This window comes from Zingiber officinale, chromosome 11A (assembly GCF_018446385.1).
Source record: "Zingiber officinale cultivar Zhangliang chromosome 11A, Zo_v1.1, whole genome shotgun sequence".
NCBI lineage: Eukaryota > Viridiplantae > Streptophyta > Magnoliopsida > Zingiberales > Zingiberaceae > Zingiber > Zingiber officinale.
This window is the reverse complement of record NC_056006.1, coordinates 79,400,439-79,409,251: the sequence shown is the minus strand read 5'-3', so window position 1 is coordinate 79,409,251 and position 8,813 is coordinate 79,400,439.

Genomic DNA, 8,813 nt, shown 5'->3' with positions numbered 1-8,813 from the left:
TTACAAAGAGACAGTACTATCACCGTAGAAATGGCCATCCCTCGGAAGGACCTCACCGGCCAGTGATGGTGCCATCACTCTCTTTTTGACTTTGATACCGAGGTGAAGTTTTCCTGTGTGAACTTTTTGTGTATTCTCCACTCCTCAACTTTTGGTTCACCCGCATAATAGATAATCTTTGTGTCCAACTCGACCATTTGGCGAAGGAAATTTTCTCCCCTTCGCTTGCTTTGGCATCCGCCAAATGTTCTCTAAAACTCTTAGCTCGGCACCGGCTTCCTTTACAGACATATGTCAATTGTTTTTAATGTATTTTATCATATCGGCCGACGACCGCGCATTAACGGTGCGAAAGCTGCTATCTTTTAACTTCTACGACCAACTTTTGGCTGGCTGCCTACCCCGAAAGGTTTTAGTACCGACACTTGATAATGCGCTCGTGCCTGGCTTGGGTACCCGGCGTGACTTGTACCGAAGCATGACCTCGAAGTAAGTCGGAGCTGTATTGCGACAGCCCCTCCACGCCGGATGTTTATAGACCATCGCGATCTCTCTCGATATTTATAGGATGGCGCCTCTCTCGGATGTTTAGCGGGCGTATGACTGGTTTCGATCGGCGTGCGGTTACTGCTTGATGTTTATAGATCAGTGCGGGCCTCGATATTCCTCGACGCGTCTTCCACCGGATGTTTATAGGCAAGCATGCCCTCCTAGGATGTTTACCATAATTATATTTACGGAGCTGTCCTCGTCGGATATTATAATAAACCATTTCATGTCGTGGGCCTGTTACCTGCGACCGTGTATTTACGGCAGGCGATCCCAAGTGATATTTTGGCTTTCGTTTATAGTATGCGTCGAACTCTCGTCGCCTGGATGTTTATAGACGATCGTAGCGATCTCGATATTTGGAGAGCTCGGCGATCTTCCGCTCGATGTTTATAGACCAGCGATGCATGCCTCGATATTTGATATTTAACGGCTTGCCGAGCTCGACGGTCTTCGCTCACCTCGGATGTTTATAGCGAGCGATATCGCGGCGGCGTCCTCTCGATATTCGTGGGCTCGCGGTCTTCTCGGATGTTTATAGCAAACGATCGACAGGATGTTTATAGGCTGATATTTAACGCCTGACTCGACGATATCACACACCTTCGGATGTTTATAGATCGACGATCGCGCCCTCTTGATATTTAACGAGCTTTCCGACTGATGATCGATTTCATTATAGGCTTGCACTACGATCTCACTTCACGCCGTCTTCCATGTTTATAGAGCGATCACTGTATTGTCCGCGCACCTTCAGACACGTGAACGGCGCTCGATATTCGCCTGGATGTTTATACTATCGACTCGGAGCTCGTCTTCCGGTCTCGAGCGTGCCGGGCTTATGACTAACTGGATGTTTATAGATCGCTCCTCGCGTGGATTTTAGCCGGAGTTCTGTCTTCCGCCGGACGGAGAACATCGTCGTCTGGTCACGATGTTTATAGCGCATCTGAGGGGCGGTCAGCCGCGCTTCCGGATGTTTAGATCTCGTAGCCCATTCAATTTAGCATCGTCACCCGCCTTCCGGACGGGAGCCTATATTTAACGACTCGACTCGATTTATAGACTCCGGGATGCGCGTCTCTCGATATTAACGCTTGACCGTTTCTTCTTAACTCTCTGTCTCGGTAACCGCGTAACCTTGCCATCCTTTGAATTAACTCTGCATGACCATTACAAGGACACGGCGACTAGCATATACAAAATTACATTCTGCACCTTTCATCCGCAGGAGATATATGTACTCCGCGAGCATCCCGAGCCGATCCTCTTCCGCCGACAACGGCTCGCCTTCTGGCTTGAGATAACATACTCCAACCATAACGAGCGACTCTATCTTCCTTCGCCATCACATCCGTAGTCCTGAATGCGTACAGCGTCTTCCTCGCTGCGTTTGGCTCCTAATATTATACCTTCTGAATGGCTTGGGCGCTGCGCCGTTTCGAGCCTTTGGCTCCGATGATATACGCCCGGCTGCGGAAAATTATGATGAATTCTATGCTAGAAAGAACTATATCTGGAAAACTAACGAATGTAAATAAGATCTAACTAATTTCTCAACTCCTAATACTGACCCGGGGCGGATACAATGTAAATTTATCAAGGCCGGAGGATGGCGAAACTCCCGTGGTCCGGTCCCCATGGTCGCCTTCGCCAGGCCACCCCACCGGAGGTGGCGGCATGCTATCCTTTACTTGATCGCGCCTCCGCTGCTTCCCAGCCGAGCCTTCTTCCTTGAGCGCTCTTGCAGCTGGATGAGCATTTATACCTCTCGATTTAGAGAACTTTCTGGCCATCGGCGTCATCTGGTCTATGAACATCTGCTCAATTTAGCGCGGCCTCTACGTGCCGAATCTACTTGCCTTTGCATCGGCCGCTGGATCTTATACTACCGTGAAGATAACCGCGTCAGCGGCCAAATTTGCAAATCGCACATTATAACATTTTGCCTTCTACATTTCAAATATACAACCAAACGGAAAATATACAACACATATTCTATTGGTGCACCTTTCACCCCGCCCCGGATAGGCTGGAGATAATTTGCACTTCATGGTGGATCCAAGTGTCAATCCATCTTCATCCGCTCGGCAGCTCGTCCACCCAACTCCCTCGTATGCGATCGATTCATCGCCTGACATCAAACTCCCGCTCTTGAGGTTCCAAAAGGAGGGACTTGCTATAAGTTGAATTCGGGAGATGAAGTATCTGCTTTTGAGGGAAATGGGGTATGGCGATCAGCAGCGGTCCGGTGCTAAGGATAAGCGCCCCACGGGGAGGCCTTGCCTTTTTTGGTCCCAGTGGTGTGGCTATTTCATCTCGACTCGAAGATCCCAATCGATTGCGATCATGCCCCCTGGGAATAGGGCACCTGTGACGTGCCAGTTGTGGTATTTCGCGACCACGGTGTGCGACCTGTTCCCTTTCCGTGCATTTAGCGCTATTATCGCTACCACGAACTTGGCGGCCCTATCTCGATCGCCGAGCGAGTTCCTCGCTTAATGCCACGGTGGCAGCCCATAGGTCCGCATGGTACGATCTGTCCATTCCATGGCCGGTGCAGAGCGCTGATCCGATGGAATCTGATCAAGATCGAACGCCGAAGATGAGGAACCAAAGATAGGGCGTGGAGCACTCTAGTCAAGGTGTGTAGGCCTCTGGTGTGCATGTCCCCGACGAATCTCAGAACTGAGCCTTGCGATGTAGGTCGGCCTGGGAAGGGTTCTCGTGACCTCTCTGACAGTTCGAATGATGTGGCGAGTGGTGGAAAAGTGGCTCCAAAGGCTTCAGTAGAATGCATTCTGCATTCCCACAACTGAACTCTTTATATAGAAGCGTGAAAGAGCCTCACACACGCCTCTGACAGAGGCCGCCGTCATTCCATGTATGCCCCATGTACTTGTTGGAGCTTACTCGATGTCATCTGCACCTATATCCGCCATCGCTTGATGGGACAACAAGAATCCTGCTTGTCGACTAGGTGTAAGGCTAGCCGCCATATGACAGCAGCGGTTGTCGAAAGGTTCTTCCTTACACACCCTTGCCAGACAGTGCCGACACCGAGCTGGGACCATCGTCCTGGACGGCCTATCATCTCATCCGCGCGTCCGACGTCACGGTCGTCCCCGTCGCATGCTTATATGCTGACATCTTGTGGCGTCAGTCGTCAGCTGCCTTCGCGCTCTTAGATATTGTTTCATTGGGCCTGAACCCAACTTTTGAGCTTATTGCCTCAGCCTATTCACCATAGATTTTATGTCGGCCATTCCGGGCCAGCATTTTGCTCTCTGCCGCGCACTGGTGAGACCCCTCGAGGAATGGGGGGGTCCCCTGATCTAGTTCGCGGGCGGCGAAAAGACTGGTGAAGCGTCGATACTAAAAAGACCGATCGAGCCGAGCAGAAGCCGAGTCAAGTCGCCGACACAAAACAACCTTGGCCACCACTCTAAAACACTGGTCATTTTCGATTTAGAAAGAAGAAACGATGGAGGGCTCTGGGCAACAGGTACAGGTCTGCAGTCAAGGTAAAGGAGTTGAGAATGATAGTGGAATTGGTGGGTCGCTCGGCCGACGCCACCAAGCATAAGGACGAGCTGACCACTTTGCAGGAATCCCTCGCTGCATCTCAATTGGCCTTCAAAGAGTACCAAGAGGTCGAGCCGAGTCGGGTTGCTGCTCTGAGATAGGGCTACATCCGCTCTCCCGAATTCTAGGAGAAAATCTGCGAGCGGATGTACACAGCTTTCGACTTGGCTATGATTGCCACCATGACATATCTGAAGTCTCAGGGCCTTCTTCCTGAGTCCACTACTATTCCGGCCGACGATCAGGTGGCGCTTCTGGATAACATCCCCAAGACCCTTTATGATTACATTGAGTATACGTCGATAGATGTAGTTAGGCCGCTAGGCCAAAAAGTGATCTTTTTTGTACTTAGGCCGCTCGGCCTAAAGTTTTAATTTTAATGCAACATTTCCCTTTCGCGTACTGTCCTTTTACTAGTTAATGTGTGTTGTACGCTCGCCTATTATGAGATGCAAGTATTTGGCGTTGCCCTTCCGCTCGGCTAAATATGTAATATTTCCAATATGCAACATTCCGCTTTGATAGCAGAGATCGCTCATTAGACACTGATGAAGTACCTTACCACGGGAGCTGGCGACGGTGAGAACGCGTGGGGCAGTGGCGACGAGCGATATGACACATTTTCTTGGACAATTGCATTCTTTTATATTGACCTCTTCCCGGAGGGTTTATCGCGCGCGGCTACCTCCTCTCGATATTTAACGCTGCTGGAACTCGGGCTTACTCGGAGGGTTTATTTAGCGTCGGAGCGGCCTCTCGTCCGATTTACTCGCACGGCGGTATGACCGGAAAGTTTATAGCGATTTCATCGTCCGTTCCCGTCCTGCCTACCGGACGAGCTCGTGTCTTCCACGTTGCCGGAAGTTTATAAGCTACGTCTCGCCTTCGATATTTAGATGCTTCGACGTCGGCTCTTCCCTCAAGTTTATACGCCCAAGATTACTCCTCACGCTCCGACAGTTCATGATCCGGCTCTCGGCGGTCTTCTTCTTCGGAAGTTTATAGGCGTTTATAGACGCCACTCTCTCGAGTTTAACGTCCGGGCTCTACGGACGTTTGGCTCCGTCTCGCTCGCCACCGCCGAAGTTTATAGGCGCTTTCTTCGATATTGCTCTCGACGTATTCTTATCGGCTCCGGCGGTCATTGTCCTCGGAGGTTACACAGCTCGAGAGCTCACCGCCTTCTCTTATCGGAGGAGGGTAGCGGCTGTCGCCTGAGCCTTCGGCCCGGCCCGTCCGCTTTGCCGGCATAGATCAAGTTTAACGCTCCGGCCCTGCCTGCTCGACCGCCTCCGCCTAAGTTTATAGACTAAACCCTATTTAACGCTCGATATTTATAGGTTGGCGTCCGGCCTGTGCCGCCGGAAGTTTATAGGCACTGGCCGACCTGCATGCGTATTTAACGTCGAGACGGCTCGATGAATAAGCGGCTTTTAACGTCTCGCTATCGAGCTCGAAGTTTATAGATTGCTTTCTCTCCGATCATTTAACGCCTATACTTCATCGATTTACGCTCAAGTTTAGCTCGATAGACGCCGCCTCGGCAGACTCCTCCTTCTCGCTACGGAAAACGACTGACGCAGTCTCGTCTCGATATTTTAACGGCGGTGGCGCGGGTAAGTTTATAGACTCGCGCCCGGCCGTCGTGCCGAGCTCCGCTCTCGCCGTCCCGAAAGTTTATAGATCTCACTTTCGCTCTCGATTTTGCGGGCAAGCTCACGTTCTTCTTTATAGGCGAGGCCGCCGTCGTCCGAGTCGACAACCGTCGAGAAGTTTATAAACGTAGGTAACTATATTTAACGAGCTCCGGATTTAAAGTCCTACCTAAGTAAACATAGGCAGCTCCGGCTCCGCTCATCTTTATTTAACGCCGGCTATCGGACGTTCCTGAGCGAACGGAAGTTTATACCGTGCAAGCTAATCGAGCGTCTCGATCGCCGAGCGACGGTCTTCCAGCACCGGGCGAAGTTTATAGGCAACAGCACACTGTCCCTCGATATTTAACGCCTGGGAGCTCGTAGTCTTCCGCCGGAAGTTTATAGCCGCTCATCTCGATATTTAACGGAACCGTACGCCGGTCTCCTTTCGAGTTTATGACAGAGATAGACCGCCGGCTCTCACTTGCCGAGATTACGGTACTCGCCGTTTATGATCGAAAAGTCGTCTCTCCGATATTTAACGAGTCTGTCGTTCTTCGGTCCGGGTTTATAACCGCCTCTCTTGTCGCCTTCTATTTAACGCGGGGGTCATGATCCTTCTCTGCGTACATGACAGGTCGGATCACTGCCTGCTTTAGACGTCGGGCCCCACCTTTCCTCGCATAGACCCGCTTCGAGAGGCCTGCGGCGGCTCGTCTCTCGACACGCGGCCTTTAGGGTTCTCGGGGAGTCTCTGTCGTCTCAAGGTAGTCGGCGTCCGGAGCTAACTCGTCTTCGAGTCGACGGTCCGCCGGATATTTGACGCCGGTTCGCTACCGCTGATACGGTCCTGGAAGTGGTCTTCCGGTCGGAGTCAACTTCCTGATATTTAACGTCCGAACTCGGAAGTCTCACGTTTCGATTATCGGATGACTGGACGCCTCGATATTTGTCTGACTTTCGTAATGCCAGCCTAAACTGGCGGTCTTCCGCTCGGACGGTCTGCCTCCGCCGAAGTGAGCGCTTATGTCGGAACCGCTCTCGATATCATTGTCATCGTCGGATATTTAACACCGGAAATTACATATTGGACCCTCACGCCCGAGCTCGAGGGTTTATAGACGCCTTCTCAGGATTTGCCATACGGCTTGAGCATCGATATTTGATCGTGCCGTCAGTTCTGTGTGGCTGTTGCGCGGTCATCGATCATTATATGTCCACCATTTAAACATATTGGTGCACCTTTCACCCTGCCCGAGATAATTTGCGCTCATGGTCGATCCAAGTCCCAATCCATCTTCATCCGCTCAGGGCTCCCCTGAATGCCAGGCTGATCATTGTCCGGGAGGCGTCGCGGGGATCATTGCCTCCTGCCACACCGATGACATTGTTTGTTGCTTCACCGCTCACCATGAGATTCTCTTTCGTGTTCCACGAGCTTAGCCGCTCTTGCCTTGATTAGAGCGTCGAGCTCCTTCGCGGAGAGCATCACCGCGCGGTCATGTCGAAACCGCCCATCGCTCGGCTGACGCAGAGCTGCCCCACGCACGGCGCCCCGATCCCCGGGTCCGAATGTCGAACCAACGACGCCAGGCACGCGAGCCGGGCCGACGCGGATCTTCGATTGGTTGCACGAAGCTCCTACACCCGTAGAAGTCGGGCGGGAAGGGGTTTCGGTGGTGACCTCCTCTCACGCTGTCGGGCAAGAGTAGTGAAAAAAGTGGATCCAAAGGTGTACTACAAGCATGAGGCTCTTTATATAGAGCGTGAAAGAGCTCCTGCACATCCACCGAGGCGCATACGTGTCCGTAGCCCATACCTTATATGTCTGTCAAATCTACTACGGCGCCGTACGACCGCCAAGATTCCCGTCTCCAAAATGGGACACCCGCTGTCGACTTGGAGTAATGGCCTAGCCATAGGACTTGGCCACTGTTAGAAGATGTTCTTGTCCTTCTCTACGACCACGTGCTAGGGCGTACAGTCCGTGAGCGGAGGATGGGAGTACCGACTCGGCGATACGTCCGACCTCATCTTCCCTGACGACCCTCGTCGCTACAGGAGGACACTCACATCACGTCCTGTATCCATCGCTATCTGGGATATTTTGGTGCTGCTATGTAAGACATTAGCAGTATGTCACATGATGCTTTGGCCGAGCGTGCAGCCCGATCGACCCTGCGATCTTGTCCGCTGAGCGCCGGAACCCTGACTTTCGACAGGGCGCCTTTAACCATCAACTGGACACCGACCGGAGATTCTAGGTCGGTCGAACCCACCCTTTTCCGGCCGACCACCTGCCACTTTGACTTCCACGTGGCGTTGACCCCACCGGACGGGGGGCCTTTGTTCTTACAACCGGATCAGGAGGAAAACCTAGGTTTTCTTTTAAAACCCCGGCTTTATTATTAACTACTCCTTAAATATGTTTTTCTTCCTATTAGGTTAACAAAACAAGCGTAGCTCGGCTGGTCGGATGCGTCCGGTTAGGTTGGGTTTGACCCGAGGTCACGGGTTCGAGCCTCGCCTTCAACGATTTTTGTCAAAACTTCTTTCTTTTTGTAAACATACTAAACGACCTCCAAAAATTACGTAAAAATACTCTAAAAATTTCTAAAAATCTCTAGAACAATTTAAAAGCATTTCCAAATATTTTTGAGGACATTTAGAACTCGAAATAAGGAAAATTGGGTCGTTACATGAAAAGTCCAAGCAGGTCCAAGGTGACTGAATGCTTGGCAGAAATCATGGAGGAGTGAACCATATGTGGTGAAAAGTTTAAGCAGGTCAAGAGTGTCCAGATGCTTAATGAAATCTTGGGGGAGTGAACTTTAGGTGGTGAAAAAGTCTTAAAGTACAGAAGCAGGTCAATAACGACTAGATGCTTGAGGGAAAGCTCGGAGTAGGTCATTATTGACTGGCTTCAGTCCTTTAAGACTTTACACCACCTGGAGGAGTGAACCCTAAGTGGTTAAAGGGCTAAGTAGATCGAGGGTGACCGGATGCTCGACGGAAATTATGGGGGAGTGAACCCTAGATGGT